Raw genomic sequence first — 24,492 nt, 5'->3', positions numbered from 1 at the left:
GACTTCCTGCATGTAACCATGACTTCTATCGATCACCCCGGTAACTTAATCATTAGTGGTACTGAGAGTTTAATCATTAGTGGTACTTTGACACTGTATGGAGGCATCATTATTAGGACATTTTTCACAGAGATGACATTTTATTGACTTTGACCAACTGCTGTCTATTTGGTTAGAAATATGGTTCTATACTGAATGTGTACAAGTAGGTAAGGGATGAAGTGACTCTATAGGAGGATGGCTCTCCACAACAAGGGTTGGGCATGAAATGACAGCAGGCTGTTCAACACTGACGAGTGGTGTTAGTTGGTACAGCTCACCTCAGTCCCACAAAGTATGTTATCACTTATTTGGTTAAATGATTATCCATATTTGCCTCATGATAAATGTACTGTTACCTTGAATGCAACACTTGGATGTTAACTTTTCAATTCCAATTGAATGCTATTTTCACCATCGAGAGCATCCTGACTGGTTGCATCACCGCCTGGTATGGCAACTAGCTTGGCCTCTGACCGCAAGGCACTACAGAGGATAGTGTGTACGGCCCAGTACATCACTGGGGCCAAGCTTCCTGCCATCCAGGACCTCTATACCAGGCGGTGTCAGAGGAAGGCCCTAAAAATTGCCAAAGACTCCAGCCACCCTAGTCATAGATAGAGTATTTGTATTTCAAGTTTTGCAATATAGGCAACACAGTTTAAAATACCGTTATACAGTCGAATTTAACAGGTGAACAGTTGATATTTTACATTGAAGTAGGCCCTACTGTAATTGTTTTTTTGCCTGCCTTATACAATGTTTGAGAAGTCACGGGCAGTCCTCTATATTTATGTCGGGGAAGTTTATGCAAATATTTTTATTTATTTAACCATTCTGCAGACATGTCCATGACATTTTGCCATTGTTTTCACTTTCAGAAACTGACAGTCGTTTTCCAGATACTGCATAAATTACTGCTAAAGATGAAAATATCCTGCCAACACAGTAAATAGACCGGTAGCTTATGTAGGCAAGACATAGAAACCCATTAATCTATCGAACAATCATTTGATCTTTTGCATGTCGTGGCCAAATGCCAATAGTTCCAAATTATACAGCAAGTAAAGAGCAATTTTGTTATCATAAAAGGTGAATGAGGGAGTTTCAGGTGGAGTTTTGCTTAGTTTTATGACAGGTCTGACATACAAAAATATTGAGATTTATACATTTGGGGCACGCCATACATATGCATGTTTCTGTTATAAATCAGACCTGTCATAAAACTGGGCAAAACTCCACCTGAGGTAATATGTACATGTAGGTAGAGGTAAAGTGACTATGCAAAGATAATAAACAGAGTAACAGCAGTGTAAAAATGGAGGGGGGTCAATGCAAATAGTCCGGGTAGTCATTTGATTAGCAGTTCAGGAGTCTTATGGCTTGGGGGAAGAAGCTGTTAAGAAGCCTTTTGGACCTAGACTTGGTGCTCCAGTACTGCTTGCCGTGTGGTAGCAGAGAGAACAGTATGACTAGGGTGGTTGGAGTCTTTGGCAATTTTTAGGGCTTTCCTCCTTCCTCTGACACCACCTGGTATTGAGGTCCTGGATGGCAGGAAGCTTGGCCCCAGTGAGGTACAGGGCCGTACGAACTACCCTCTGTAGTGCCTTGCGGTCGGAGGCCGAGCAGTTGCCATACCAGACGGTGATGCAACCAGTCAGGATGCTCTTGATGGTGCAGCTGTAGAACTTTGAGTATCTGAGGACCCATGCCAATTATTTTAATTCTCCTGAGGGGGAATAGGCATTGTGGTCCCCTCTTCACAACTGTCTTGGTGTGTTTGGACCATGACAGTTCGTTGGTGATGTGGACACCAAGGAACTTGAAGCTCTCAACATGCTCCACTACAGCCCTGTCGATGAGAATGGGGGCGTGCTCTGCCCTCCTTTTCCTGTAGTCCACGATCATCTCCTTTTTCTTGATCACGTTGAGCGAGAGGTTTTTATCCTGGCACCACACTGCCAGGTCTCTGACCTCCTCCCTATAGGCTGTCTCATTGTTTTCAGTGATCAGGCCTACCACTGTTGTGTCGTCGGCAAACTTAATGATGATGTTGGAGTCGTGCTTGGCCATGCAGTCATGGGTGAACAGGGAGTACAGGAGGGGACTGAGCACTCACCCCTGAGGAGCCCCAGTGTTGAGGATCAGCGTGGCAGATGTGTTGTTACCTACCCTTACCACGTGGGGGCGGCCCATCAGAAAGGCCAGGATCTAGTTGCAGAGGGAGGTGTTTAGTCCCAGGATCGTTAGCTTAGTGATGAGCTTTGAGTGCACTATGGTGTTGAACACTGAGTTGTAGTCAATGAATAGTATGCTCACGTAGGTGTTCCTTTTGTCCAGGTGGGAAAGGGCAGTGTGGAGTGCGATTGAGATTGTCATCTGTTGATCTGTTGGGGCGGTGTTGATGTGAGCCATTACCAGCCTTTCAAAGCATTTCATGACTACAGAAGTGAGTGCTACCGGTCTGTAGTCATTTAGGCAGGTTACCTTAGTGTTCTTGGGCACAGGGACTATGGTGGTTGAAACATGTTGGTATTACAGACTCGGTCGGGGACAGGTGGAAAATGTCAGTGAAGACACTTGCCAGTTGATCAGCGCATGTTCTGAGTACACGTCCTGGTAATCCGTCTGGCCCTGCGGCCTTGTGAATGTTGACCTGTTTAAAGGTCTTACTCACATCGGCTCATGGAAGTAATTTAGCCCGTCTGGTAAGCTCGTGTCACTGTGCAGCTCACAGCTGTGCTTTCCTTTGTAGTCCATAATAGTTTGCAAGCCCTGCCACATCCGACAAGCGTCGGAGCCGGTGTAGTACGATTCAATCTTAGTCCTGTATTGAAGCTTTGCCTGTTTGATGGTTCGTCGGAGGGCATAGCAGGATTTCTTCTAAGCTTCTGGATTAGAGTCCCGCTCCTTGAAAGCGGTAGCTCTACTCTTTAGCTCAGTGCGGATGTTGCCTGTAATCCATGGCTTTTGGCTGGGGTATGTACGTACTGTGGGGATGATGTCATCGATGCACTTATTGATGAAGCCAGTGACTGATGTGGTGTACTTCTCAATGCCATCGGAAGAATCCCGGAACATATTCTAGTCTGTGCTAGCAAAACAGTTCTGTAGCTTAGCATTTGTGTCATCTGACCACTTCCGTATTGAGTGAGTCACTGGTACTACCTGCTTTAGTTTTTGCTTGTGAGCAGGAATCAGGAGGATAGAGTTATGGTCAGATTTGCCAAATGGAGGCCGAGTGAGAACTTTGTACGCGTCTCTGTGTGTGGAGTAAAGGTGGTCTAGAGTTTTTTTTCTCTGGTTGCACATGTAACATGCTGGTAGAAATGAGGTAAAATGGATTTAAGTTTCCCAGTCGGGGGGGTCCCAAGTCACTAGGACCGCCGCCTCTGGATAAGCAATTTCGTATTTGCTTATGGTCTTATACAGCTCGTTGAGTGCGGTCTTAGTGCCAGCATCGGTTTGTGGTTGTAAATAGACAGCTACAAAAAATATAAACACACTATTTACCAAGAGAGGTCTACAACTTATCATGCGATACTCTACTTCAGGCGAGCAAAACCTCAAGACTTCATTAATATTAGATTTCGTGCACCAGCGTTTAATGACAAAGACACAGACCGCCACCTTGTCTTACTGGAGGCAGCTGTTCTATCTTGCCGATGCACGGAAAACCCAGCCAGCTGTATGTTATCCATGTCGTCGTTCAGCGCGACTCTGTGACACACAAGATATTACAGTTTTTAAGATCCCATTGGTAGGATAGTCTTGATCGGAGCTCATCCAGTTTATTATTCAATGATTGCACGTTGGCTAATAGGACTGATGGTAGAGGCGGGTTACCCACTCGCCGTCGGATTCTTACAAGGCACCCCGACCTACAACCCCTATATCTCCATCTCTTCTTCATGTGAATGACAGGGATTTGGGCCTTGTCCGGTGTCTGAAGTAAATCCTTGACGTCCGACGCGTTAAAGAAAAAGTCTTTGTTCAGTACGAGGTGAGTAATTGCTGTTCGGATATCCAAAAGTTATTTTTGTTCATAGGAGACGTTGGCAGAAACATTATGTACAAAATAGCGTGAAAAACCACACAATTGGTTAGGAGCCCGTAAAACAGCAGCCATCTCCTCCGGTGCCATTATTATATTGCTTATGTATGAAGTGTTAGCAGTTGATGTTATTCTTCAATAACCCAGACCCCAAACCAAATCAGGGAGAGAAAAATAGGTTTATTCAAAGAGGACAAATCATGGATGTTATGTTGGGAAGTAGATGGTTCATTCTCCCCTCTCCTCAGTGATTATCTCCTCCAGTGATTCTCTCCACAGAACAAAGGGACAGGATATAGTTTTATAACCCAAACCTAGCCTGTGGTTGACCAATTAGAATTCCTTCCAATAAAACTGGGTCAATGGCCAAATAACAAGTACCCTATTGCAGGCTCAATGTATAAACAATTTGGACGAATGAGAACTTGCCATGTAGCTTTGAGTCCCGGACTGAAATTCCTCCCATGTCTCTGACCCATTGATCATTAATCCCCTATTACAGAAAAAACACTATTTCCATTGATCGTTAGTACTCTATTGACTTTTAGTCCTCTGCGTTGTGTATTTATCTTCAAAATATTCTTACAGAAGTTTAAGCTGGGTTTTGCAAGTCATTTGGCGCTTACTGTTCAAGCCGGCTAGCAAGCTAAAAAAGTGGCTCTGAACCGCATCTGTTCGACATCATGCACCCAAGAAAACTCAACAACACAACACTGGCCAAGGGCAAGCATTTGTTAGTCTGTCCATCACTCCAGTGTAATGGTTCCAGACAGGCCACTCTCTATAAACTCGCTCCCCACCAGCCTGAAATCCAATCAAATCCAATCCAATTTTTTTTATTCAGCCATTATTCTTTTTGGTCTGCGACAATGATGGTTCTTCTCGCCCAAAGTCAAGGTCTGATAGCAATCTAACCAGTCCGAAAAAACAACAAGATATAGAAATATATTAATTAAACCATTTAATCATCATAATAAAGTTCTCTACAAATACTCTGTACAACATGGTCTGCCACATTGTGGAGAGGTCAGAGCTCAGACAAGGGTTGACAGGTGTACACATCTTACATACATCATTGAATGATTTGTTGAGAACTGACAACATTCTTGACAACCATTTCCATGCCCCGCCTTCTTGACCCCCCCCCAAGACATACAAATAAATGACACATTCAGTCTGTCAACTATTCAATCCTTCCAGGCATCTTTTGTGCAAACACTGTGGCTTATTCCCCCAACAAACACAATATGTACTAGTTATTTACCCCCGTCAAACCTCACACTCTTACCATTTCTGTGGAGAAGATAAGCTCTGATCTTTTGTGACGCCAAGGGGGAGAAAAGTGGGCTTCCCATTTTCCAATTTCTACCTGCCACTCTGCGCCAGAGGCGGAGTGTGTTAGCGAGTCAATTTGCCAGTCCGGTTATTGTTAGGAGTAGAATGGCAGTGCGGCGGCGGCTGGGGCCACTGGAGGAATGAGTGACATGCTGTCTGACATGGGACAGGGCCACAAACATCTTGGCCCCTAAACATGCTGTAGTGACACCGGTAGAATAGCAATAAGGGAGGTTTTTGAGAAGTTTTGTTGATGGAGAGAGGGGAATTAGAAGTCATGCAGAGGAGTGGACGATTGCTAAGATGTAGTGTGTATCTGTGAACGATTGTGTGTCTTTGTGTGAGCGAGCGAGAGCATGCGTGGCTGCAAAAAGAGAAATGTGAGGGCTGTCTGCATCTAAGTGAATGCAGGTCAAACTGAGTCTCAGTTTACAGGCAAACCAGAAACACATTTCCTATGAAAGGAAAGCGAGGCACATAATGTTGTTTGTTCATTGTGTCCTCCATGACACTTTTATTCAAGTGAAATAGCAAGTTTCCCCTTTTAGCACTGAGATAAAATGACTGCAATTGCCTGAAAGCACTAGTGTGACAGAAAGCTTTACAAATGGAAATGACATGACTGTTAGCATTTATGGAGTAGGTACTGTATGACTTTGTGCGGGCTTATCTGTGAATGCATTAGGGATGTGCACGGTTATTCGAATATCCGAAGGGACATTGGTATATGAGTATACCTTTTTGTGAGACGCAAAAATATAGGCCTATTTTAACACTGAAAAGACTTTTTCTAAATTAAATTAAAATATCAAGGATATTCCATGACATTTCACATTTTTTATTTAATAAAACGACAAACTATTCAATGTAGTTTTATGATGTGCGCAGACTTCACGTGTGTAGTTGTTTATGTTGGCCAATCAAAATGGCTCAATGTGTAGATAGTGGAGTGAGAGTTCACTAATGCAATGCAAGATGGAATAACATTACGGAATAAAAAAGTTATCGAAATGAGAAGGCGTAGCCTACAACGAGCAACCAACAGGTAGGCTGTTTTATCTGGATGGGGTTGGGAGAAAGTGCAGCATGTTGCCTCAATTAGCCTAGCTAGCTAGATTCTCTAGGCTACTCCAGTCAAGACAGGCACTGTTATATGGGATGCTAAATAACATCGTTGCTGCTACAAGTTAGCAAGTCTTACTTGTAGCCGTGTTGCCTTGGCTAACGTTACTTTAGCTCTCTCTCCCTCTGTGTGCTCGGCTCGCTCCCATCTCAAACATACCTGCCCCTCCGCAGCTGCAGCAGTAGACTGTGAGCATCTCTCCCTGCCTAGGTTATTTATTCAATACACCTTTATTTATCGTCATTGCCTTACCTCTGGACTTCATCCCGATTTAAGCAATTCTCCACGATGTCGATTCTCCCAACTCCATGCCTCCCTCTGAGACCACAATGGAACCATTTGTTAGCAAACTTTCTCACTAAGTACAGTAGTCATTTCTGTATTCTCGCCTGAATGCACCCACACTTCGCTCAAAAGACTGCAGTAAGCCAGTAAAGGAATCTCAATCTCATTGTAAATGAAGAGTAAAACAAAGGTAAGAGAAAGTCAGACTCACCCAATCTCATTGAGTTTGGAGAAGATGTCCAGCGGTGTGTTCTTGGACTTGCCCTCCTTGACGTGGGTGACCTTGATGGGAACACCTGTATGGATTGGAAGTCAGACAGTCAGTCATGGTATCTGCCTGGAGACATAATGCTGTACTACATAGGGCTGTCACAAATATCATACAGCTGACAATTATGTACAATAACCGTGAACTGAAAAGAATAATTGTCTTAGACAGTGCCCTTAGAAAGTATTCACACCCCTTGACTTTCTCCACATTTTGTTGTGTTACAGCCTGAATTTAAAATGGATCAATTTGAGATTTTTTGGTCACTGGCCTACACACAATATCTCATAATGTCAAAGTGAAATAGTTTTTCAACATTTTTACAAATTATTAAAAAATTAAAAGCTGAAATGTCTTGAGTCGATGAGTACAAAGTCACAATCAGTTGCATGGACTCACTCTGTGTGCAATAATAGTGTTAACATGATTTTTGAATGACTACCTCATCTCTCTACCCTACACATACAATTATCTGTAAGGTCCCTCAGATGAGAAGTGAATTTCAAACATTGATTCAACCACAAAGACTAGGGAGGATTTCCAATTCCTCGCAAATGGCACCTATTGGTAGATTGGTAAAAATGTAAAAAAGCAGACATTGAATATCTCTGAGTGAGCATGGTTAAGTTATTAATTACACTTTGGATGTTGAATCAATACACCCATTCATGTGGCAAAGCAATTCACTTTTTGTCCTGAATACGAAGTGTTATGTTTGGGGCAAATCCAATACAACACATTACTGAGTACCACTCTCCATATTTTCAAGCATTTTCAAGGCTGTATCATGTTATTGGTATTATTTTAATCGTTAAGGACTGAGGAGTTTTTCAGTATAAAAAAGAAACGGAATGGAGCTAAGCAGAGGCAAAATCCTAGAGGAAAACCTGGTTCAGTCTGCTTTCCACCAGACACTGGGAGATTAAGTCAAAGGCCAAATCTACACTGGAGTTGCTTACCAAGAAGACAGTGAATGTTCCTGAGTGGCAGAGTTACAGTTATGACTTAAATCTATGGTAAGACCTGAAAATGGTTGTCTAGCAATGATCAACAACCAAATTTGATAGAGCTTGAAGAATTGTGAAAATATAAAAAATAATTGCACAATCCAGGTGTGGACAGCTCTGAGAGACTTACCCAGAGAGACTCAAAGCTGTAATATCTGCCAAAGGTGCTTCTACAATGTATTGACTCAGGGGTGTGAATACTTATGTAAATTAGATATTTTTCTACTTAATTTTCAATACATTTGCAAAAATGTCAAAAAAGATGTTTTCACTGACATGAGATATTGATTGCAGATGGTTGAGAAATGTTATCCATTTTAAATTCAGACTAACACAACATGTGGCATAAGTCAAAGGGTATGAATACTTTCTTAAAGCACTTTAGGAGAAGGGAGATTCAACATTATATTCAAGTAGATAGTTTACCCAATAGCAGTTTTTAGTTTTTACATGAAGTTGGTAATCATTTTACGAGCAGAATGGCAATGGTCAGGAGGAGAAGCTTCATTTCCCAAAAGTTTTAAACAGTCAAAATCAGTTGTCACTAAAGCTGTGTTTTATTCATTACTTATGTTATAAATCATTTTCAAAGAAGCATTTGATGCATTACAAGCTCAAAAATGACAATGACCATTTGCATGACAATTAACCATTACCCCAAATGTCATAATCCTAAGAACCCTATTACAGTAAGGGAATTCATCTGAACAATACTGTTCTCTGCCAGTTTCAGATCTGATCTTGTCACATTCAGCACGGACTCAAAGCTAATTTTGTATTTGGACGTGGGCTGTATTTGGGCTAGAGTTAAACTAGTTTCCAATATATTGCACTTGGATGGATCTGATAGTCAATTTATATGGCCAAAATTTGTCATTACATTTCCATGTACACCTACTTGTTTAATGTTCACTAAAAACAAACCGTGAAGAGACTGATTCCCAGGCACTGAACACAGTTTGAGGGAAATGGTAGAGACCATGAAAAGAAAGAGTGGAAAAGGGGAGATTTGGATGTGGGGGAATGTGGCGGAAGGAGTGAGGTGGGGGGAAGGGTGTTAATGGTAGAATACTCTAATGGGATGTGGTGAGAAGTACTAATACATTCAAAAGCCCTGCTCATTTGTAGGCTGTGAAATCCCAGACAGGCCTTTCCTAATTGAATTACACACCCTGGCTTTGTGTCACCCATACCTTTTCTACCAATAGCCTCGCACTGCAGAGCGTGTGTGTGTGTGTGTGTGTGAAACGCATGGGATAATCCCACAACCATTCCTAATGAGCGCGCGCACACACACACGCCTAGGTACTCGCCAATCAACCCCCATCCCCACCACCAACTTTTTATACAAAGACACTACTAAACCGATATATAAATCATTGTCATTTACTTGCTTATTCATAGTATTCATTATGTTGAAATGAGCAACAGAGAGGCCAAAGGTGGAGGAGGTGCAATCGACTGGGACATGGGCGGGGGAGGTATGGGGGGGGGGGGGGGGGTGTAAAAAGCTTTGAATACAGACATGGAGGGTAGAGGAAAAAAAAGAAATCTGTTGATAGTCACTCCTCCATCCTTCCGGCGCTCATTAGCATTTAGCATGCTTGCAGTTGCCAATCAAGTCCAGGCGAAAAAGCAGCACTCCTGCTTGCCTTTCAATGGGCCCCAATGTAAGCACTGTTGGAATGACACGTAAAGGACTTGACAAAATATTTTTAGACAAGGGCTTTGTCACTCGCCCATTCCCATATCGCGGGAATCCTCGTTCCCTGAGGAAAAATCGGAGCCGTAAAGGGTACACTTATAGTGCTCCGACAAAGCCCCCTGATCCCCCAAATAGTTAATAATTAGATTAAAAGTTCAAATAAATTAAGTGAGGGTGTGAACACTGGAGCCGGGCCCGGCCTCTCGTCCTCCTCTCCTCCATCTCACGGGGTCTATCATTCACTGGGCCTTTCTTTTCCCTGCCTGCCCTTCAGCGCTGAAGTGAACAGTGCAAACAATAGGACAGCAGACACAGTTGTAGGAAAAATTACAGCTTTACATTTTTCCTCTCTCTTTTTCCTTTTCCCCTCTTTCAATGAAAGGAAGAGGGATAAAAAAAAAGAGAGAACTGCTGCTGAAGAAAAAAGTTTAGTAGTGAAAATTATTTTTAATCAGTGAGAAAGCCTGGTGAAAAAAGGCTGGTGGGAGATGAAAAGATGGAGGAGAATGAAATTAAAAATTCTTGCGCTGATCTTGTGCTTGAGTAGGAGAAGTAAGCTAGAGCCTTTGTGTGAGCCACTAAAACAGCTTTTGTAATTGTCACTCAATAAGGGAGAGAAAATAACAATGAAAACATATTGCAAATGAGCAAAGGGCCGAGGCGAAACCAGGTTATACGATGACATCACAGTTTCATATTCCCATTACCAGTTTCATTGTTTTCTGAACCTTTTTTCAAAGGAGGATTTTAGTTGTCCATAAATTTTTAGTCCATAAACTTTATCATTGCCTCATTTTTTAAAAACATTTCAGATAAATCTCTGTCACAATGGCGTGTATAAGTGGCAGGGAAGTCAGGCGCAGGAGAGTCAAATAGAGTGTAGAATGGAGTACTTTAATTAAAGTCCCAGTAATCTGCTCCATAACACTCACGGGAAAAACATAAAACAAATCTGGGTACGAAGACCCAACGCACACCTATACACAATCAACACAACACTTGACAACGAACAATCTCTGACAAAGACATAAAGGGAAACAGAGGGTTAAATACACAATAGGTAATGGATGGGATTGAAAACAGGTGTGTGGGAAGACAAGACAAAACCAATGGAAAATGAAAAATGGATCGATGATGGCTAGAAGACCGGTGACGTCGACCGCCGAACACCGCCCGGACAAGGAGAGGCAACGACTTCGGCAGAAGTCGTGACAATCTCAAATAAACCACACACACCTTCAGTCGCGTAAAACAGCACCCAGATACAAACGTAAATCACAGTTCATACCTGCACCCCCTTTATATATTCCTCTCTGAACTGCTTCGGTGTCATAGTAACATCATACAACTGTCACTGGTCATCACCATAATCAGAGGCTAATGTCCTGCCATGTCCTTTGAAGTCCCAGCTGGCCTCAGTGGACAGTAGCCCTATCTATGCACATTGACACTTGTAACCAGGATCTAGACTAGAGGCACATGTGGTTCTTGCCCCAGGCTGGGATGTGCGTCTCTTTTCTGTGACTGTGCAAACATGTGACACTCTCATCTGTTTAGCCCTGTAGTGGTATCCAAATGGGTGTCAGTCGGTTGTATTAGCTGGTTTAATGCTTCTGGACCCTCCATGCCCTCAGGCAGGCTGCTTTAGTTTAGACACAGTCAGTCCCAGAGTGTGGGGCTGGGCTGTCCTAGGTCTGGGCGGTCAGAGTGATAAACACAGCCAGGGAGGGCAGCAAGGGGGCTACAGCAGCCCTGAGGCTATGGTCAGTGGACAGGACGGAAGGACTTAAAGCTGATTTATGGTCAATCTGTGTCTGCAGTGGCCGAACAAGAGAAGCCAGGCTTCCCCCAAAAATTGACCAATCATTTTTTTAAATAATAATAATAATTTATTTCGTCTCTCTGTATTTCGTCATTTTGGCCTCACTCCTATCAAATCGCATTGAGAGCATACGTTATTGACAGAAACAACTTGGAATTGTTGCATCTCGTTGTGTTGTCCTCCACTCTCTAGCTAGTTAGCTAGCTAAAATTGTCCCTTTCCTAAATCAGCCTTGGATGGAGATAGGAATTTGGACTTGTGGTTTTACTTAATTATCCGTACTGGTCTATGATTATAATGGCGATTCTGATCCAACCATAAATTCATACGTTGTGCCCCTGGCCTGAGAGGATGGAAGCTCAACATGTAAATACAGTTGAAGTCAGAAGTTTACATACACCTTAGCCAAATACATTTAAACTCAGTTTTTCACAATTCCTGACATTTAATTGTCATAAAAATTACAGTCTTAGGTCAGTTAGGATCACCACTTTATTTTAAGAATATGAAATGTCAGTTTGTTTATCCCATGTGTAACTCTGTGTTGTTGTTTTTGTCGCATTGCTATGCTTTATCTTGGCCAGGTCGCAGTTGTAAATGAGAACTTGTTCTCAACTGGCCTACCTGGTTAAATAAAGTTAAAATAAAAATACCGCCCAAGCCTAACGCACAGCTTTTTTGAACTCCATCTCCAGCCATCTGGGTTGTTGGGGGCGTCCTCTGGGTTCTTGGTCATCAGCTACAGGTCCGCTGGCACATGGCTCTGTAATACACACAAAATAACATTCACATTTTACTGGGACATTTGATGCTCTTCATATAACTTAGTATGTGACCACGAGAAGATTCAGTTGAGAACATAGCAGACACAGTCAGTCAACTGTGGGACTAAATACACTACATGGCAAAAGTATGTGGACACCTGCTCGTCGAACATCTCATTCCAAAATCATGGGCATTAATATGGAGTTGGTCCCCCCCTTTTCTGCTATAAGTCTCCACTCTTCTGGGAAGACTTTCCCCTAGATGTTGGAGCATTGCTGCGGGGACTTGCTTCCATTCAGCCACGAGCATTAGTGAGGTCATGCAGGCCAGTCAAGTTCTTCCACACAGATCTCGACAAACCATTTCTGTATGGACCTCGCTTTGTGCAAGGGGCATTGTCATGCTGAAACAGGAAAGGGCCTTCCCCAAACTGATGCCACAAAGTTGGAAGCACAGAATCGTATAGAATGTCATTATATAGTGTAGCATTAAGATTTCCCTTCACTGGAACTAAGGGGTCTAGCCTGAACCATGAAAAACCGCCCCAGATCATTATTCCTTTCCACCAAACCTTACAGTTGGCACTATGCATTTGGGCAGGTAGTGGTCTCCTGGCATATGCCAAACTCAGATTCGTCTGTCGGACTGCCAGATGGTGAAGCGTGATTCATCACTCCAGAGTCCAATTGCTGGGAGTTTTACACCACTTGGCATTGCGTATGATGATCTTAGGTTTGTGTGAGGCTGCTCGGTTATGAAAACCCATTTCATGAAGCTCTCGACTAACAGTTCTTGTGCTGACGTTGCTTCCAGAGGCAGTTTGGAACTCGGTAGTGAGTGTTGCATCCGAAGACAGATGATTTTTATGCGCTTCAGCACTCAGCGGTCCCGTTCTGTGAGCTTGTGTGGCCTACCACGTTGCGGCTGAGCCATTGTTGCTCCTAGACGTTTCCACTTCACAATAATAGCACTTACAGATGACCGGGGCAGCTCTAGCAGGGCAGAAACTACCTTGTTGGAAAGGTGGCATCCTATGACAGTGCCACATTGAAAGTCACTGAGCGCTTCAGTAGGGGTCATTCTACTGCCAATGTTTGTCTATGGAGATTGCATGGCTGTGTGCTTGATTTTATACACCTGTCAGTAACGGGTGTAGCTGAAATAGCCGAATTCCCTAATTTTAAGGGGTGTCCACATACTATTGGTCATGTAGTGTATAATGTTCTCCTGAAAGATGGAAAAAATACATGTTAAAATGCTGTCAGGATCTGAGAGAAAAAGACAAATCAAATGTCCTATTTTTCTCCTCTATTTGGTTTCATTTTCCCTACGTGGCCCTTCACCGTAGTGGAGGGGGGAGAGAGTGAGAGAGAGCGTGCGAGAGAGTGAGGACCCAAATTCACTAAAAAGATGACACCTGCTACTATGACAGGATGTACTCAAGCGACTGCAACACTCAATATTCACCAGCTGTCTGGAAAGTCAGAATAAATCTCCCAATTCTGTCAACCAGCCTCCCCATACACTTCTCCACATCTTCTGGACTTGACTTTCTGACTGACAATTTCTCTTTTATTTATTTTCAGATGAACAACAACAATCCACACCTCCTATCCTGAGAGCACTATGAAGTTGTAGGAGCTGTCGTTTTCCAGTTGGGGGGAGTTGGTGGATAAGGACATGAATAATCGAGCTGACACCCCTGCAAATTACCCCACATTACAACCAGACGATGGCCAATGTCCCCTGAGCTGAGGCAAATTGCAGGGGAACTATGCAAAATAACCACTGGGTGCATTTAAATGGAAACCTTTACCAGACAAAAAAAAATCAGCATACAATAACTAATCTCTCTCAGCCGCAGAAAGAGATTGCACACGTTTCCCGACGTGTGCAATCGCTTCTTTCCTTTTAACTAAACACCAAAATTGACTTTGAAGGCTCCCATCTCTCCCTTTTATTTTCTGCCTCAGCACCCAAGACGACGACAAAATGAGAGGAAGGACGAGTGGGGCAAAATGACTCCACTAAAAACCCATTTAATGAATAGTCTTAAAGTGGACAGAACCAAGGAAGATGGAATGAACAAAAGACTGATTAGGCCTAGCTCTGTGACAGTGGGTATGGTATCTATAGTTGTGTCGTTACTATAGTGGCCTAGAGTTTCCTTACCTACTACAGCGGTTTAAAGCCTGCACAATCCTGACCAATGAAGAGACATTGTTTCTGTCAGCTAGAGTTCACTATGATAAAGATGTGTTATCCTTCTTACCTACAGAACTTAAACAGAAACAACATCAAATGGAATATCAATTCAAACATGCATGCTCACGAAACGCGAGTGAATGAAATTGAGAGAGAGATAAATGGAAAGCGAGGGAATAGTTGCCAGTGCCTAGAGATCAATGGATTTAAATTCCCACCCCCCGCATGTGGACCTGTCCCAAAGCTTCTGGCCCTGAAGGAGAGGAAAAGGTAGAAATGGAGCAAGAGAAAGAGGGAGAAAAAGAGAGAGGGAGCGAATTGGTGGCAAATGGGGCATGAAGCGCTGAAATCATGTCGCTGTCCAGTCCTGCCATATTGTTGTGGAAGCATGAACTTAAAGCAAGTAAATTTCTATCTTTCCACATGTTAGCTGCCTCATTGCATTTCAATCGAGTCCAATGGGGTCCAAAGAAAAGACAGAGGTGGGGAGAGGGGGGGGGGGGATGGCAACAACAAAAAAATCTGGCCCACTGGTTTGGAACTGACACCTAAATAACCATGTCTCAAGTCTGGCCTTGTCTTTAAAATTCCATTTGCAAACATGGCACATTGAGATGAGAGAATGTATTACATCTGATATGTGTGTACTATGTGTCATGTTTAACTCCCAGACCCAGCTACATTATCTATCTACTGCAGCTATTCCCAAACGTGGGTGGGGGGACGCGCAATGCTGACGGGGGGACGCCAAATAAAATGTGATTCACATTTTTTTTTAAATAAACAATTTCAAACAGTCCATTTATATTTTCCAATAGGGCTATACATTTGGGTGAGGTTGTTTATCGCCTGAGTAGCCTCGTTTCACTTCCCCCCCAAAAAATTAAACCATCTAGTGTTCAAATAACAACACAATGTCAAATACAGGTAGCCTAGTCAAATAATTAACATCCAATCACATTAACCGTTACTCTCTCGGGGAATTTCACTAACAGTCCGTTAGTGCACTTCTAACGCATAATCTCATACGGGAGCAGAAACTGGGCATAATACATGCAAATTACTGAATTATTACACTCTGTTCAATTTAAAAGGATCCATAGCACGCCCTGCTTAATGTATTCAAATCCCTTTACCGCTTTTATCTCCCCCACCATAAATATTTCATCGTATTTAATTCCATTGATAAATTCATTGTGAACGTAAATGGGACTAAACCCATGAATTAAATCAATTACACAATATTGTCATACTATACATCGCTATGCTATTGAGTTGTTTATTTCAGGCTGCATTTCTCCACAGGGTGAGCCGTGGAGAGAGAAAAGCCAGTGTTACAGTTCTGCCCCTCCACTCCCTCGCCTTCCTGACACCCCGTCCACCGGGACACTCATCTGTCTGCCTGCCGCCTTTGTACTTTACTGTTACTGGTGACATTCTGGTGTCACGGTGAAATGGGTCCCTCCCACGTTGCAGCCTGCGGCAGCGCAACCAGGGTCAATGGTCCCCCAAGAGTCGGGGGGGACCCAGGAGGCCCAGCTGGGCCCTAACCCTTCCCCCGGCTCCCATGAAATCGGGAATTACGCGAGCCATTTGACGACAAGTCAGTGTCTGTGTGTCCCAGGCTCTTCCCAGGCCTGGCAAGGGTGAGAAGAGACAATAAGGTAGGATGAGGTTTGGGTCGTCAAGGGTGACCTTCATGTAGCGCCATGATCCCTGACCCCGTAAGAGATCAAACCATTTCTGTCCCACTGTGGGGGGACTCTGTGCTCTCCACTATGTTAACTATATATCAATGGACTCTCCTATCAGCTATTGCTTTGTACAAATTACAACACAATGATAAAACAGTCATATCTATACTGTCAACAAAATGAACATGAAACAGGGATGATCTTTAACCACCAGGCAGGTTGACTTGAGAGAAGTGTTGAACCTGCTTGAGAGAAGTGTTGAACCTGCTTGAGAGAAGTGTTGATTACGAGAAGAAGGACAAATGATTGGATAGATACTGTATGGTCAATGACATAAGCTGACAATATGTGAACCTAGGATCAGTGTATCCCATCCTGCTACTCTTGAGGAGCTCCCTCTTCTGATTTAGAGACAGCAGGAGGTTGTGAGAGTAACAACCGGTTCAATATGGCACTGGGGCGAATGGTGAGCTGTGTTGGGTTAAGTGCCATCAACGTCCTGTGTGATTACTCAGCCTGCTCATTCATGCATTATTCACCATTGTGATGGTGTTGGGTTTTTGACACTGTATTAGGATCAAGATCATACCTTGGGATTTTACAGTATTCCAGACTCGTAGCTGTTAAAACAGACAATGAGAGGGATGCTGGTGAACACATCCCTTTGTCATTCTACAGGATATAGCTAACGTGGTAGAAAATTACAAAAAAGGGCCGTCCGAAATTCCTGCCCAAAGTTACTAACTTTTCTTGTAGAAGAATGTAAAACTTTATTTTCTTCAACCTTAATTTGACCATGAAGATTTGCGAGTATAGTTTGTGTTCTTCTCACCTGATGTGCATGAGGTTGGCATCCATGCTCCAGAGTGCTTTAGGGTTGACATGCACAGGGGTATCATGTTTCTGGGGGTGATGGAAAGGCCAGAGAAGAGTCAATGACAACAGGGCAACTCTGTCCGCTCTGTGCAATACATTATCTGCAAAGTTCTGACCAGTTAAACCAATCAGATCGCCTCCAGCTGTTCTTTCACAGTTGTTATTGATGATTCTACATAAAATCAGGTCCTTTCGTTATTTATTAAAGTTCAACGCTGTAGAATCAAGTTATGGGAAGGGAGAAAAACTTGAAAAAAGTGGCAACTTAGTGAGACGCACACAGGGGACTTTCAGCTCACTGAAATAGCACGATCCCCATCTAGTGGGCAGGATAGAGAACAACACACTCACACGAAGAGATCCGATTATATGCTCACGAGCTAGGTTTCCACTCAATTGGTGACAGAGTTTAATGCAAATATTCTAAAATCTGCACAAAATCCACATGTGTATTTCCATCTAATTGACATGTTGCAGATAAAAGGCTGTGCGTGATGACGTAGTGCACATAAAAATAACATTTGCAGTTAAAATCCCGTGTACTCCCCCACAAAATGTGTTTCCGTCGCATTTTCAACTCTACTGATTGTTTTGTCTAAACCTTTTGCGTTAAATAGCAAATGTGCCTACTCTGGATTTGGCGCTCTAGCCAACAGCTCGCAGATTATGGTCAAAAAACAGATTTTTCTTTTCAAACGGCAGTCAAGCATCGATCATCATATCACCAGAATAAGATCCTCGATGCTTTTTGGAAACGAGCATCAAGCCCATCACCTTAAACTTTCACCACCCTGTGATGTTCATTCATCATAATTTATTTAATTTGTAGTGTGAACTGCATGGTTTCCCCAAGATGTAGTGGAAGGATCACACGCTATATCATTGCCTGACTCCAAGTTCGTTTCGATAAATCAAATTGTATTGGTCAAATACACATGATTAGCAGATGTTAATGAGTGTGTAGCGAAATGCCTGTGCTTTTAGTTCTGACAGTGCAGTAATATCAACAAGTAATCAAACAATTCCACAACAACTAACTAATACACACACATATAAAGGGATGGAATAAGAATATGTACATATAAATATATGAGCGATGACCGAGCGGCATAGGTAAGATGCAACAGATGGTATAAAATACAGTATATACATATGAGATGAGTAATGCAAGATATGTAAACATTATTAAAGTGACATTATTAAAGTGACTAGTGATCCATTTATTAAAGTGGCCAATGATTTGAGTCTGTATGTAGGCAGCAGCCTCTCTGTGTTAGTGATGGCTGTTTAACAGACTGATGGCCTTGAGATAAAAGCTGTTTTTCAGTCCCTGGTCCCAGCTTAGATGCACCTGTACTGACCTCGCATTCTGGATGGTAGCGGGGTGAACATGCAGTGGCTCGGGTGGTTGTTGTCCTTGATAATCTTTGTGGCCTTCCTGTGACATCGGGTGCTGTAGGTGTCCTGGAGGGCAGGTAGTTTGCCCCCGGGGATGCGTTGTACAGACCCACCACCCTCTGGAGAGCCTTGCGGTTGATGGTGGTGCAGTTGCCGTACCAGGCGGCGATACAGCCCGACAGGATGCTCTCAATTGTGCATCTGTACAAGTTTTAGGTGACAAGCTAAATTTCTTCAGCCTCCTGAGGTTGAAGAGGCGCTGTTGCACCTTCTTCACCACACTGTTTGTGTGGGTGGACCATTTAAGTTTGTCCGTGATGTGTACGGCAAGGAACTTAACTTTATACCTTCTCCACTACTGTCCCGTCGATGTCGATGGGGGTGCTCCCTCTGCTGTTTCCTGAAGTCCATGATCATCTCCTTTGTTTTGTTGACGTTGAGTGAGAGGTTGTTTTGCTGACACCACACTCCAAGTTCCCTCACCTCCTCCCTGTAGGCTGTCTCGACGTTGTTGGTAATCAGGCCCACTACTGTTGTGTCGTCTTGATGATTGAGTTGGAGACGTGCATGGCCACGCAGTCATGGGTGAACATGGAGTATAGGAGGGGGCTGAGCACGCACCCTTGTGGGGCCCCAGTGTTGAGGATCAGCGAAGTGGGGATGTTGTTTCCTACCTGCACCACCTGGGGGCGGCCCGTCAGGAATTCCAGGACACAATTGAACAGGGTGGGGTTGAGACCTAGGACCTAAAGCTTAATGATGAGTTTGGAGGGTACTATGGTGTTGAATCCTGAGCTGTAGTCAATGAACAGCATTCTTACATAGGTATTCCTCTTGTCCAGATGGGATAGGGCAGTGTGCAGTGTGATGGCGATTGCATCGTCTGTGGACCTATTGGGGCCATAAGCAAGCTGAAGTGGGTCTAGGGTGGGAGGTAAGGTGGAGGTGATTCCTTGACTAGTCTCTCAAAGCACTTCATGATGACAGGAGTGAGTGCTACAGGGCGATAGTCATTTAGTTCAGTTATCTTTGCCTTCTTTGCTAGAGGAACATTGGTGGACATCTTGAGGCATGTGAGGACAGCAGACTGGGATAGGGAGCGAATGAATATGTTCGGAAACACACCAGCCAGCTGGTCTGCGCATGCTTTGAGGACGCGCTATGGATGCCATCTATCCATGGTTTCTGGTTAGGGTAGGTTTTAAAAGTCACAGTGGGTACAACATCTCCAATGCACTTCCTTATAAACTCACTCACCAGCGTATAAATCTATGTTATTCTCTGAGGCTTCCCGGAACAATTCCCAGTCCGCGTGATCAAAACAATCTTGAAGCTTGAATTCCGATTGGTCAGACCAGCATTGAATGGTTCTAGTCACAGGAACATCCTGTTTGAGTTTCTGCCTATAGGAGCAAGATGGAGTGGAGGTCGAATTTGCCGAAGGGAGGGCCTTGTAGAGTAAGTTAGGGTAGCAGTGGTCCAGTGCATTGCCCACACGGGTGTAAACTTCCAGTTATATGTTATTATAGCAATATTTCAAATCAAATCGAATTGTATTAGGGACATGCACCGAGTACAACAGATGTAGACCTTACACTGAAATGCTTACTTACAAGCCTCTAACCAACAATGCAGTTAAAAATAATATGAATAAGAAATTAAAGTAACAAGCAATTTAAAAGCAGCCGTAAAATAACAATAGCGAGACTATAGACAGGGGGGTACCAGTACAGAGTCAATGTGCGGGGGAACCGGTTAGTTGAGGTGATATGTACATGTAGGTAGAGTTATTAAAGTGACTATGCATAGATGATAACAGCAGAGAGTAGCAGTGGTGTAAAAGAGGGGTGGGGGCAATGCAAATAGTCTGGGTAGCCATTTGATCAGATGTTCAGGAGTCTTATGGCTTGGGGGTAGAAGCTGTTTAGAAGTCTCTTGGACCTAGACTTGGCGCTCCGGTACCGCTGAAGTGCGGTAGCAGAGAGAACAGTCTATGACTAGGGTGGCTGGAGTCTTCGACAATTTTTAGGGCCTTCCTCTGACGCCGCCTGGTGCAGAGGTCCTGGATGGCAGGAAGCTACAATCAATCAATCAAATGTATTTATAAAGCCCTTTTTACATCCGCCGCTGTCACAAAGTGCTGTACAGAAACCCAGCCTGAAACCCCAAACAACAAGCAATGTAGATGTAGAAGCACAGTGGCTAGGAACAACTCCATAGAAAGGCCAGAACATAGGAAGAAACCTAGAGAGGAACCAGGCTCTGAGGGGTGTCCAGTCCTCTTCTGGTTGTGCCGGGTGGCGATTATAACAGAACATGGCCAAGATGTTCAAACGTTCATAGATGACCAGCAGAGTCAGATAATAATAATCACAGTGGTTGTAGAGGGTGCAACAGGTCAACACCTTAGGAGTAAATGTCAGTTGGCTTTTCATAGCTGATCATTCAGAGTTAGAGACAACAGGTGCGGTAGCGAGAGAGTCCAAAACAGCAGGTCCGGGACAAGGTAGCATGTCCAGTGAACAGGTCAGGGTTGCATAGCCGCAGGCAGAACAGTTGAAACTGGAGCAGCAGTATGACCAGGTGGACTGAGGACAGCAAGGAGTCATCAGGCCAGGTAGTCCTGAGGCATGGTCCTAGGGCTCAGGTCCAGAGAGAAGAGAGAAAGAGATTTAGAGGGAGCATTCTTAAATTCACACAGGACACCAGATAAGACATGAGAAATACTCCAAATATAACAGACTGACCCTAGCCCTCCCGACACAAACTGTTGCAGCATATATACTGGAGGCTGAGACAGGAGGGGTCTGGAGACACTGTGGCCCTGTCTGACGATACCCCCGGAAAGGGCCAAACAGGCAGGATATAACCCCACCTACTTTGCCAAGGCACAGCCCCCACACCACTAGAGGGATATCTTCAACCACCAACCTACTACCCTGAGACAAGGCCGAGTATAGCCCACGAACACCTCCCCCACGGCACGAACCCGAGGGGGGTGCCAACCCGGACAGGAAGATCACGTCAGTGACAAAACCCACTCAAGTGACGCACCCCTCCTAGAGACGGCATGGAAGAACACCAGTAAGCCAGTGAGTTAGAGGCAGGGTTAGGGTTAGAGGCAGAGAGGGGAACCGGGAGGGGAACCGGCCAGGCACAGACAGCAAGGGCGGTTCGTCGCTACAGTGCCTTTCCATTCACCTTCACACCCCTGGGCCAGACTACACTCAATCATAGGACCTACTGAAGAGATGAGTCTTCAATAATGACTTAAAGGTCGAGACCGAGTCTGCGTCTCTCACATGGATAGGCAGGCCATTCCATAAAAATGGAGCTCTATAGAAGAAAACCCTGCCTCCAGCTGTTTGCATAGAAATTCTAGGGACAGTAAGGAGGCCTGCGTCTTGTGAACGTAGCGTACGTGTAGGTACAGTGGGGCAAAAAAGTATTTAGTCATCCACCAATTGTGCAAGTTCTCCCACTTAAAAAGATGAGAGAGGCCTGGAATTTTCATCATAGGTACACTTCAACTATGACAGACAAAATGAGAAAAAAAAATCCAGAAAATCACATTGTAGGATTTTTTATGAATTTATTTGCAAATTATGGTGGAAAATAAGTATTTGGTCATACAAAAAAGTTTATCTCAATACTTTGTTATATACTTTGTTGGCATATGACAGAGGTCAAACGTTTCTGTAAGTTCACAAGGTTTTCACACACTGTTGCTGGTATTTTGGCCCATTCCTCATGCAGATCTCCTCTAGAGCAGTGATGTTTTGGGGCTGTTGCTGGGCACACGGACTTTCAACTCCCTCCAAAGATTTTCTATGGGGTTGAGATCTGGAGACTGGCTAGGCCACTCCAGGACCTTGAAATGCTTCTTACGAAGCCACTCCTTCGTTGCCGGGCGGTGTGTTTGGGATCATTGTCATGCTGAAGACCCAGCCACGTTTTCATCTTCAATGCCTTGCTGATGGAGGAGGTTTTCACTCAAAATCTCACGATACATGGCCATTCATTCTTTTCTTTACACAGATCAGTCCTCCTGGTCCCTTTGCAGAAAAACAGCCCCAAAGCATGATGTTTCACCCCATGCTTCACAGTAGGTATGGTGTTCTTTGGATGCAACTCAGCATTCTTTGTCCTCCAAACACGACGAGTTGAGTTTTTACCAAAAGTTCTATTTTGGTTTCATCTGACATATGACATCTCCCAATCTTCTTCTGGATATCCAAATGCTCTCTAGCAAACTTCAGACGGGCTGGACATGTACTGGCTTAAGAGGGGGACATGTCTGGCACTGCAGGATTTGAGTCCCTGGCGGCGTAGTGTGTTACTGATGGTAGGCTTTGTTACTTTGGTCCCAGCACTCTGCATGTCATTCACTAGGTCCCCGTGTGGTTCTGGGATTTTTGCTCACCGTTCTTGTGATCATTTTGACCCCATGGGGTAGATCTTGCGTGGAGCCCCAGATCGAGGGAGATTATCAGTGGTCTTGTATGTCTTCCATTTCTCTAATAATTGCTCCCACAGTTGATTTCTTCAAACAAGCTGCTTACCTATTGCAGATTCAGTCTTCCAGCTGAATGCAGGTCTACAATTTTGTTTCTGGTGTCCTTTGACAGCTATTTGGTCTTGGCCATAGTGGAGTTTGGAGTGTGACTGTTTGAGGTTGTGGACAGGTGTCTTTTATACTGATAACAAGTTCAAACAGGTGCCATTAATACAGGTAACGAGTGGAGGACAGAGGAGCCTCTTAAAGAAGAAGTAACAGGTCTGTGAGAGACAGAAATCTTGCTTGCTTGTAGGTGACCAAATACTTATTTTCCACCATAATTTGCAAATAAATTCATAAGAAATCCTACAATGTGATTTTCTGGATTGTTTTTCCTCATTTTGTCTGTCATAGTTGAAGTGTACCTATGATGAAAATTACAGGCCTCTCTCATCTTTTTAAGTGGGAGAACTTGCCACTTGCCACTTGCCACAATTGGTGGCTGACTAAATACTTTTTTGCCCCACTGTATGTACGGCAGGACCAAATTGTAAAGATGGGTAGGAGCAAACGCTTTGTAGGTAAACAGTAAAACCTTGAAATCAGCCCTTGCCTTAACAGGAAGCCAGTGGCTAGCACTGGAGTAATATGATAAAACAAATGTTGGTTCTCGTCAAGATTCTAGCAGCCGTGTTTAGCACTAACTGAAGTTTATTTATTGCTTTATCCGGGTAGCTGGAAAGTAGAGCATTGCAGTAGTCTAATCTAGAAGTGACAAAAGCATGGATTAATTTTTCAGCATAATTTTTGGACAGAAAGTTTCTGATTTTTGCAATATAAGATGGAGGAAGATGGAAAAAAGCTGTCCTTTAAATATTCTTGATATGTTCTTCAAAAGAGAGATCAGGGTCCAGAGTAATGCCAAGGTCCTTCACAGTTTTATATGAGATGACTGTACAATCATCAAGATTAATTGTCAGATCCAACAGAAGATCTCTTTGTTTCTTGGGACCTAGAACTAGCATCTCTGTCCGAGTTCAAAAGTACAATATTTGCCGCCATCCACTTCCTTTTGTCTGAAACACAGGCTTCCAGAGAGGGCAATTTTGGGGCTTCACCGTGTTTCATTGAAATGTACAGCTGTGTATCGTCCACTTAGCAGTGAAAGTTAACATTATGTTTCCGAATGACATCACCCAGAGGTCAAATATATAGTGAAAACAATAGTGGTCCTAAAACGGAACCTTGAGGAACACCGAAATTTACAGTTGATTTGACAGAGGACAAACCATCCACAGAGACAAACTGATATCTTTCCGACAGATAAGCTCTAAACCAGGCCAGAACTTGTCCGTGTAGACCAATTTGGGTTTCCAATTTCTCCAAAAGAATGTGCTGATCGATGGAATCAAAAGCAG

The 24,492-nt window shown here is 43.6% G+C and overlaps 1 pseudogene; it reads right to left on the bottom strand.

Moving 5' to 3' along the window:
- Positions 1-24,492, bottom strand: part of LOC111961100 (argininosuccinate synthase-like) — a 45,525-nt pseudogene that overhangs the window by 8,729 nt on the left and 12,304 nt on the right.

This window comes from Salvelinus sp. IW2-2015, linkage group LG4q.1:29 (genome assembly GCF_002910315.2).
Source record: "Salvelinus sp. IW2-2015 linkage group LG4q.1:29, ASM291031v2, whole genome shotgun sequence".
NCBI classification, from domain to species: Eukaryota; Metazoa; Chordata; class Actinopteri; order Salmoniformes; family Salmonidae; genus Salvelinus; species Salvelinus sp. IW2-2015.
This window is presented reverse-complemented; position numbering and strand designations above follow the sequence as displayed.